Genomic DNA, 10,576 nt, shown 5'->3' on the forward strand with positions numbered 1-10,576 from the left:
CAGCACAGTGGTGGACACTGGCTCCGAGTGCCTCAGCTGGAGCTGCTGGGTGCAAGTTCCTTTAAAAACCTCTCCTCTAGGCCTTGTGTATCCTACAAAATAATCCTCTGATGAAAACTGGTGTCAGGTGCTGAGCTAGTGCCTCATATAGCTTGCCTTTTGTCTTTCCTTCTGGCAAAATCATCTACAGGACACATTCAGCTGAATCTATGCTGACTTCCCATATTGGTAATAAAATAATTCTCTGAAGCTTAAAAATAAATTCTGTAGTAGATCACCAAGGGCAACATTTACATACCACCTGCCCCAAACATCTTTGGGGGATCTGAGCTGTCTTAGGGATAGAGGTAATGATGCTGGAAGGCATTTTACCTAGTAAACACAGAACTGATGCTCTGACAAGGGCTGGTACCAAAGATCTGCTGGTTAGGGTACAGAGAAGAAGGTACCCTCAGCACTAAAAGTAATTAATCCATTTAGAAGATCTCGTTGGTGTGGGCCTGTAACAAGTCCCAAAGTCCCATGGGGCCAGAAGCCAAACTACTTCTCTTTCACAAGTTGCATGTATTACCAGGCCTCTCATAACCACAGAACTGAGAAAGAAAAGATGAAATTTGGCTTTCTCACCATAAAATCATTAGTGTCCACTGGATTTAAAGTCTCTGCCCCCAGATCAGCAGCTGTGCTCTGCATGGCTGAGGAGCTGAATCCTACTGTGCCTTACAATAACAAGCCTTAATCTATATTCTTTCAGAGCTGTATTTTAACTAAAATATATTGCTCTTATTCTAATTTTAGCATGGTTTTAATAGGTGAGACTAGAGGTTTCCAGGAACAGATTTTCTCATAAAAATAATCTTTTGCATACACTAAATGACATTTATACATTGCTGGAAAAAATACTAGTCTTTTTAATACCATCAAATAAATTTTCTTCCTTTAATTTTGGTCTTTAAATTCCAGTGTTTTAAGCAAGTGGGGGTTTTTTTTGTTCTGTGGTGTTGTCACTTTCTCAAGGCTAATGATGTCTTGGGGAAACGGAGTGGAAAGCATTCTTGGGGTGATGTGTTCCTCTTAATGGTGTATTTCTGTTCTCCCACACAGTGGGCAGTGGTTATATTTTGGTTACTGTCCCTATGGAAGGCATACTTAAAAGAAAATGGGTCCTCATGAAATATGTTAGAGTTTCTGTTGTGGCTAGAATGGAAGCTTCAGACCAAGTTTCCTAGAAAAGACCTGTGAAGGCCTTTGCTTTGGCTCCTATTTCATCAAAAAATAGAAGGAGGGGATCCCTTCTTTACGTTATTGCTGCTATCTAAGACTTCCTGGAATACAAAAAATCTGCAGTCCTGAAACTGAGATGAGGGAGAGGAGCATATGTGTTGTGATCATTTGTATTTATAGACAGACATTTCATCACTGGAGCATTAAGTTCCCCTTCAAGGCATACTCAACTTCAAGGTGAGAACAAGAGATCTTGCTAGAATTGATGCCTCAAACTCAGCTATGAGTATAGAATCACAGCCTGAAATAAGAGTTTGGATCTAAGTTTGACATGCAAATTTATTTTTCACTAGCTTTAAAATCTGCCTGTGTATTGATACAGTGACTTTCAATATGGGATCCTTGGACAACCTTTCTAGAGTCTGTGAAAGAAATAAAGACTATATCTCCTGCACAATATATACACCTTATTTATATGCTGCACATCAATCTGCAAGTGTGCCAGCTTCAGTAAATGCTTAGAGACCTTATTGATCAGTAAAGCATGAAAGCAACAAAAATTAGTTCACTTAATAAAAAAAAAATGCTAGTTTGCAAGGAACAAATGATAAACTTAAAGACCTCCTTTAGGGATACCATCCCTTATGCATAAGTAAGGCAGATTTGTAATGCTTTCAGGAGAGATTTAGAAGAATGTCTAATGGTCAAGTGCGGTGTGCTCTTTGTCCATGTGTTTTTCAGTGCACTGAAGTACACACAATTTTATCATGCTTTTTGCTTCCTTTTGCCTGATACACAGAGATATGAGCTCGCAAAGCAGACCCCATTTAGCTGCATTAGTCACGCAGAAAGGTAATCAGAAATGCCATCATAAACTTGCCTCTGTAGAGTAACTTTACCTTTTTCCCAGCAATGCCCCTGTTGGAATAAAACCTGTAGCCAAGAGAAGAAGGGTGATTAACAAGGGTATATTATGTAATTACTGCCTGGTTCAGATTACTAAAATTATGATGACAATAGTAATATAATTAAAGAAAAATAATTAGTCTGAAGTAAACAAACCCAGCCCATTCTCTGCAGCCTCCCTTCCCCTAAAATAACCAGCCAGGGTCTAGTCCTGGGAGAGAGATTGCTACTCCAGGCAAAGGCAGACAGGAAAAGCAAGGTGATCTCTCTTTTCATTTGCTGAGCTCTCCCTGCCTTTGCCTCCAGGCACAAAGTGCTCCTTCCCCCAGCCAAAGGTGCCCTGGTGCCCCAGCTGGTGTCCCCAGCAGTGCGGCTGGTGGGACAGAGGTGGCACGAGGCTGGGGCTCAGCCAGTGACTGTGGGAGGCACTGACAGCAGAACAAGGTGCTGCTGCCCTGGGACAGTCTGAAGTTTGAGGCCTAAGCAAAGCCCTTGCCTGTTTTTAATGAATGAGGCCAGGCTTCACATTTGTGTTGAGCCAGTAATTAGCCAAAGAGTGGGTTATGAAATCTTCCCTGGCAAAATTGCCAAGGCCTACTCTGATATCTGGGAAGGTTTTAAAGACAAGATTAATGAGCTAAGTGTGCTATAAGATCACAGAGAAGCTAAAAAATTTAGGGCAGGTACTGGTTAATTACTCTCAGTGGAATATGGTGTGGATGACAATGATAATGGCAGTCTGAATGGGCTGACAAATCTTGCTACTAGGCAGAGAAAATTATGATAAATGTCTGCATAAAGACTTGAGTTTAAGCTCTTGCTGACTTCTCATCTGAAGTGCATTCTCAAGAAGTCCAAGAATTCAGAGGCATCTTGCCCAGTTACTCTATGCTGAACTTGTTCTGTGTTTTTAATTTCATGTTTGAACATTTTTTGTCTTTCTGTGGCTTCTTTTGATGATAGAATGAGTGTGAAGTACAGTAGTTCCTTTGTAGTGAAGAGTATTTAAGCATAAAATGTGTGAAATTTCTCGTTCTGTTTGTTGCAAGTATGAGATCATGTGAATAAATTTTGTAACATTTCTGTGTTTTGATTTGAGATGTGGAGGTTTAGATTTCAATACTGAGGGGTTGTTAAGATGATTTTGTGCAGGAAGTGTGTGCTGCAGCCTGAGCAGGGAGCAATCCCACATGCCAGGGAGCTCAGCAGCACAGCCACCACTGGGACTGCTCTGCAAGCCGCCAACAGGCAGCCAAGCCAGAATCCAGGGTCCTCATCCAAACCCGCTCTACTGGCTGCCCTAGGGAGGGGTGTTACAGCATCCTCCTCCTCTCAGTGAACACTTTAGTCAACATATACTTTCCTGTAATATATTGATTACTGTGTATGACAGAATTTTTTATTGAGCTTATCTAGGTCTCGCAGATACCGTGGGTGTGATAAAAGACCTGAGCTTTGAAATTGGATATGACTGCACCAAGAAAAAGATGGATGTATCCTAAGAGGATTGTGACTTAAAGGGATGAAGCTATCCTTGTTATATCCTATTCTTTACATGACTAGAGCTGTAAAGAAGGGGATAACATTTTTTAAAATGTTGAAGTGACTTGAGAGTCCAGATTTGATTCTCACAAGTGACTTGAGCTAGTCTTGTCCTTATATGCTTCAGCCTTCCAATTATGATGAAATTTAAAAGGAGTAAGCGGTGGAAATAAAGCTCTGATAAAAGCCACCACCTCAGCTAAAGCTGCTCTTATCCTTTTCAAGTCCTGGCAGTACTCATGCCAACTTCAATGTGCTAGATGTGGTAAAACAGGGAGCTGATTTCACACCTTCTCAGGGCAGAGCGTGACAGCCATCCCTTTATACTTTGTGTTATGGAGTCTGCCAGGTGCTCCTCTCTTCTGTCTGAGCTGCAGGTCAGGAGCAGACTTGGATTTCACTGCTATTTGTTGTAAAGATTTGTTGTTGCTCTTATTGTTCAGATAAATCCATAATTTGAAATGTTTATAAAAGCATTGCAGCCACTCCTTGAATTGTAGTGGGAGAACGAGACATTGAAGCCAGGAAGATGAGGGTTGCTATTCCTTGGGGTCTGTTTCAGGGAGCTCAGCTGCAGTGCTGGTGGCTGCTCCTTTCTCCTCTCCTGAATGAAAAGAGCAGGAGAGTCCTGCCCTGGAGCCAGCAGCTTTATTGAGCATTCCTTAAGCCGCCCCCCGGGCCCCTCTTCAGCAGTCACCGCCCACCACAGCAGGGCTGCAGTCACTGTTCGTATTAAATGGCTTGGCAAACAAGGCCATTTGTATAATAAACGTAATTAATTTCAAATGCTATTATCTTAGTCCCTCTCCTTCAAATCTCCTTCAGATCCTTCTGGAGAAAGATCTAGCACATTTGCTATTACCTCATGCTGTTGTTTCCTAAAGCTTCTGCTTTCCCTGTGAAGAGCCCTGCTTTATCATCCCTGAGACAGCAACCATTCCCTTACCCTCTGGTCCTCTCCATAATGTCATTTCAACTACACTGGCATTCCCTGAAGAGTGAAGCTTGAGCTTTTACTGAGATTTTAATTCAAAGCAAACACAGAGCTAAGCCATGAGCTGATGTTAAGTATGGTGTAAAATGCAAAAATGTCATTTCTTTGCCTCTCCTTCCATTTAAAAGCATCAAAATGCTTTTATTTCAGCAGTAAATGCCATTTAAAGAATTATTAAGATTTTATAGGTTATGTTTGGCAAAGAGGATTAATTATTCTTCCTGCTTAAATTCTATTCAGGCAATCAAATGACATTAAACTAGTTTGCTCTTCACTGTTTCATTTGAAAGGAAAAAGAGGGATTTCTGTTTTTAACATACAATGCCTAGATGATTCACATTAATACAATTTGAAGCAATGAATGTGAAAATAAGGTATTTCAGTGGGGATTTTTGATCCATTAAAACCTGGTTTCTGTTTTCCTTAATACATTGCTCTTGCATACCGACCTTTTTAGATGTTTCCCAGTACATTTATTTTTTAAAAAGGGTCTTTCAAAAGTAGTTCTAGAACTGTGGTCATGTTGTAAAAGAGAATAGCATGGTCCCAGCTGATGGTCTGGGTGCTTTCAGGATGTTTGTTGGCACTGGATCTCCAGCTGGCAACTGAAAGGCAAAAGAAATTCCAGCTCTTTCTGCTTGTGAGTGTGGTCCGGGCTGAGGGGCCTTAGAAGGGCCCTCAGAATGTATTTTTTTGATATTATGGTGTTGGGAGACCTTGAGGGAAATGGAGAGAAAAAATAAAGGTGTTTTAAGTTCTTTCTGCAGGGACAGAAGAACCTGATTTCATGTAAGTGAAAGTCAGTGAGAGCTTGAAACCATTACTCTACAGACTGTATTTTTTGAAGTGTTTGCTGAGAAGGTTCCATGCAAAAGGGCATCCAGTAATCTGCTTAGTTAGCTCCGAGGACCTTTTAGATCAGCAAAATGGGTTCTCTTGTGGCTCCTTTGCCTTCCTGCTCATTGGCAGCCACAAGGGCAGCAGTGCGGTCCATTCTGGTGTCCTAGATGCAAAATGAAACCACATCAGAACAGAAACCCATAAAACCATATCAAAAGAGGAATAAAACTGGTTAAGACATCATGCAAAGGAAACAGAAATATTGGAAGTTGTAGTAAAATCTGTAGCACTTAGACCTCTTCTCCTCTTGGGGATCACTGCAGAAACCTCTGTGCAACACCAGAGCCCTTGTGTGGGCAGCCTGAGGGTGCAGAGAGGATGCCTGATGCCTCCTGTTCTCAAAGGGATGCCCTTCTCTGATCCCATTTCCTAAAGCCATGGGCTGCTGCGCCACCCCTGCCAAGGCTCACCATGCCAGGAACTACCTTCCCAGGATGGGTGCCTCAAGGAGAAGCTGTTCTTGGGCTGCCCATGCTGCAGAGAAACATGTCTAGGGCTCCTCCTGCAGGGATTGTGCTTTCGGGTGTTGTCTTCTTGTCCAAACAAATGTCATTGAGGATTAAAGAATGGCTTGGTCTCTCAGTATAGGAAAACAGGACAGATAGAGGTTATTTTGGCTTATCCAGCTCATTTGTGCTTGTGAAATTTAGTCCCTTTAAAAGGTTCTGGTAGTTTAATCTGTTCCTTATCCCACTGATCTTCCAAATAGAAAAATGCTAACAATATATCTTACTTGAGCCTTTCAAGTCATCCTTGTGAAACACTTTCATTTGCAGTGTAATGAGAACTATCAGGTATTATTGTTAAGGGCTGCTTCAGTCCTAGCTGGATACCAATTCACCTCTCGAGCTTGAAGAATAGTGTATTTCACTCCATATCATTTGCTCATATACGAAGAACAGACTTTGAAATAGTCTTTTTTTCATCTCCTTTTTTGTTTAGTTGGAAGGATTGACACTAGAAAAGCTCATTTCATGAAATAAGTAGTTCTTGAAGTGATGGGTAACAAAGGGATATGCTTTAAAGTGAGCAGCAACACAATTCTGTAGTTATCCAGCCTGTGACATTAGGTCTATTCACAAAGTGCTGCAAAGGCTGGAGTCAGACTCCCATGCAATCTCTTGGAGGCAGGCTGTGCTCACTCCAGCATACCTGCCAAATACATGTGAGGCATTCAGCAAAGAAAATTCATGTCATTTCATCTTTTCTTCTCAGTTTCTGTTCCTTTAATTTGATGAATTTATTTTTATTGTGTATGAATGCTTTAATGGCTGTATGGAGGGCAACAATGTTTCCTCTCTTCTGTGTCTTAGGAAACTGTCTCAGAAATCCAGAAAGATGGTTTCTTCCAAGAGGAGGCTTTCTGAGGTCAGCCAGGATAGCTCACAAGGTAGCTGATTTTGGCCTTAACGTTAATTATTATACTAACTTGAATGAGAAATTTGTCAAGCTCTCCTAATTGCAATTAGTTCGTGCTTTAGTTTTGGTTGGTTGTTTTGTTTCGTTCCATGTTTGAACAATAAGTCACATCTCTTGCATCTTTTATGCTTAACTCCTAGCTTTGCAAGCAAATGTCTTTGCTCACCCAAAGAACAACTGTAGCATCACAAGTCAACATTGCTGCCCTGTAATCCTCCTCTAGCTAACACTGCCACAAAAAACAAGTGATGAGAGCCAGGCTGGCAAAGTTGTCATGGTGAAAAGGGGACAAAAACTAAGGCTGCCCTTCCCTGGCAGAATCCCAGCTGGAATGCAGCACTACAAACACCATCTGCTTTCTCCTGCAAATAAGCCCTTACAGGGTGCAGTGGGCCTGCCTGGTAGAGGAGGAAAATTCTGCCCCTGTTTATCACAGCCACTGTGGATTTGGACTCTGCCTTTGATTGTAAGTGCAAATTATTATTAACTCTACAGCATGTAACTGAGTCTGGAGCTTGAGCCTGGTTAGCACCCTCTCTATTTGTGATCATTTAATGACATAGAATCAGTAAATTGGAAAATACCCCTAAGGTGGCCAAACACCACTCTATCACCAAATCTTTTTCTTTTCCTTTTTTTTTTTTTTGCAAGTTTTTAACTTTTATTTTTGAAACAATAGTCTCAGCTATTTACTGAACATTTTAAAAAACAAGTAAACCACAATCAAACAAAAACCCAAATTAGCAGAACATCAAACACTCCTCCCTCAAAAAAATCCCAAAACCAAACAAGTAGAAGCCCTCCCCCTTTCCCCCCTCAAAACCCAAATAGAAAAGAGCACCACCTCACAAACAAAAATCTCCCTCCAAAGTTTTATAGGAATGGTTTTGGAAATACAAGAAACTGTCCCCCGACTATGGTTATCATATAATTAACCAGCTTCAATGTCTCAGCTCTTTAAACTTTTGAAAATTTCTTTATGGTACTATCTTCTAAATCTTAGAATTATATCTGCAAGTGACCACTGGTTCTTGAAAGCTTCCTGTGTTCAGGTTGATAGGAGCAAATATTTTCAGAGGTTAAAGCCAGTTTGCATGTTCCTTTAGGAAGTGTGTCTTTGAGCACTGCTAGTGTCTCCCCTTCTGCTGAGTAAAGCTTGCGGTAGGTGCTGCTTGGTTATAACCAAAATAATCAGTGTTACTGGTGCACTCCTTCCTGAAGTCCATTTAAGTAGTTAATGAAATGGAACCTGTGACATTTCAGTTAAGTGTCTGAGACTGCTCGAGCAGTAGCTGCTTTGTCTTTGATGCTCACATTTAAGGCTTCACTGTCCTGGGTCCTGCCATGCTCAGGCTTTGTCCTGGAGAGACATTAAATGTGCCTCTCTGTTTTATGGCTGGAGAATTTCTCTTCTACCCATCACTGAAATAACTGGGTGTTTTGGTTAAGAAATCGTTTTGTCTTCTTTCAAGCTCCCTCTCCTTGCATTTTTCTCCTTGCATTTTTTATATTGAAGAAACATTTTTCTGAGTAATTTAGTCAGTGACTGGGGGCTCTTAGGCCTTTCTCTGATTTCCAAAAATCATGTTAAGTGCTGCCACTTATGTAGGAAATTAATACATATCTTTCCTGCCTTATATTCTCCCCAGCCTGAGAACAGGCTCTACTCTTTTGTCCCTTCTAATCTCAGGCTATCGAGAAAGCTTCTATTACTTCAAGGCTGATATGATTTGAAGTATCTTGGTTTAATCCCATTTCCCTAAAGACTTAAGGGATTTTTCTTCTTGAATCTGAAAAAAAATTATCATTCTTTGAAAATAATTTGCTTTCAAAGCCCAACTAAAAATTCTGCCTCGTTTCTCCTCTTTAAAATTAACGGATAAAAAGTCTCATTTGGCAAAAAAAAAAAAAAAAAAAAACAAAAAACAACAAAAAAACCCACTAATCTCCAAACTGCTGTTTAATTAAGTTCTAATTCAATTATTATGATTGCTATTAAAATGTTAGGAAGGGCAGATGATGTATCAATATTTAAAAGGAAGTCTTTCTATCCAGACTATAATATTCTGGGTGATAGAAGCAGAGATTCAAGAAGTGTAGATAAAAAAAGCTATTGACATCAACAAAAATCCAAAGGTCAAATAGGCTATGAGTGATAGATAATCATAGATTATCATAAAATTAATTATTGGTTATTGCTTCAGATTAATCTTGGATAGCTACTACCCTCTTTCTATTGAATACTATATATTATTAGCTAAAAGTTAATTGCAATCTGTTTGGAAGTAATTCACCCTATACCTAATTAGTATTAAATTACCTAGTTCTTGTTCCCTAAATTCAGTCTCTTTTGTAAATCAAGTTCAACCTATTCCTTAGTGCTTTGCACCTGCTTTCTGTTATTATTTTTCTTGGCATATGGAAACCTTTTTAAAATTTCATGTATGCATTTAAATCAGGTTCTGTTATTCTTCAGGGTTGTATAATTTAAGGACATTTATTTTTTTATCAGTGTTTTAAAATGTATTTTGACATCTTATTCTTTGGTATATAATTGCCTGTTTAATTCTATACAACATTTAAAAACCACTGCATGTTGCAAACGGTCCCGTGAAGGTTTTTTTACATGTTACATCTCTCTCTTTACTCGAGATCCCATGTCCTAGATGTAGTATTTACCCAGGCTGTACAGCACCATTACCGAGAGAAACCAAACCTAGAGGCTGATTCTCCTCAAGTGCTGCTGTGTGCTTTGCAGCCAGAGTCAATGAGAGCTGAACCAAGCCTGCACTCCTGCTTCAGACCACAAACTTTGATACTCGGCTAAAAATAAGCGGCGCACACTGAGCCCTTCCGCCCGCAGCAGCAGCCCCAGCGCTTCCTGCCCTTGTGCGCGCTCCTCACAGCCCTGCTCACTCCGGGGCTTTCCTGCACACGCTCAGGGCATCACTCGTATGTCAGTGCTTCAACACATGCACGTTTTCCAAGTGGGACTTGGATGGATTTCTAAGTTACTGACAGTAATATGTTGGGAGGGGGGGAAAAAATCCACCAGTTATGGAATCTTTGTGGAATTGTTTTAAAAGTTTATTTTTACTACTGTGTTTTCTTGGTCTCTAATGATGGAGATTAGGAGAAAGCAGAATGGTCCCTCATAAAATGGAGGATTGAGGTTTTTAAAAAGATAATTTCCTATTTTAAAATTACCAAAAATTGGAGAAACAAAGTTTTGTCTTAACTTTCAATAAGAAGAAAGGCTTATCTTGGCAGTACTCAATTTTCAAGGAAGAAGTTTTCTCTACCTCTGTGTTGCAACTGAGAGTGTAATAATAGAATTTTGGTATTCCCTAGTAAAAATAGAATTATTAGTCACCATAATTATTATTCATATATATATATAATTTATATTTAGACAGTTATAATTTTACATTTACGTGATGAGCTTCATCTGGATGGTTTTTATTTGATTTTTTAATGTGCCTGATAAGTACCAAAATATTTGGTCACATACTAAAACATTAAAAAAAAAAAAGGTTGCTCATGCCTTCTGCTATTTACCACTTTTTTAATGATTTTTCACAATGTATGGTA

At 39.8% G+C, this 10,576-nt stretch overlaps 1 long non-coding RNA gene across 1 annotated transcript in view; it reads left to right on the plus strand.

Moving 5' to 3' along the window:
• The window catches only part of LOC135450619 (uncharacterized), a 52,264-nt gene extending 42,254 nt beyond the window's left edge, over positions 1–10,010 (plus strand). The window contains exons 2-4 of the long non-coding RNA XR_010441117.1: positions 6,880–6,956; positions 7,126–7,451; positions 9,638–10,010. This is a non-coding gene — a long non-coding RNA (uncharacterized LOC135450619). The remainder of the gene's footprint in view (positions 1–6,879; positions 6,957–7,125; positions 7,452–9,637) is intronic.
• Positions 10,011–10,576: the final 566 nt, after the last annotated feature.

The sequence above is a fragment of the Zonotrichia leucophrys genome, chromosome 7 (assembly GCF_028769735.1).
Source record: "Zonotrichia leucophrys gambelii isolate GWCS_2022_RI chromosome 7, RI_Zleu_2.0, whole genome shotgun sequence".
Classification (NCBI taxonomy): domain Eukaryota; kingdom Metazoa; phylum Chordata; class Aves; order Passeriformes; family Passerellidae; genus Zonotrichia; species Zonotrichia leucophrys.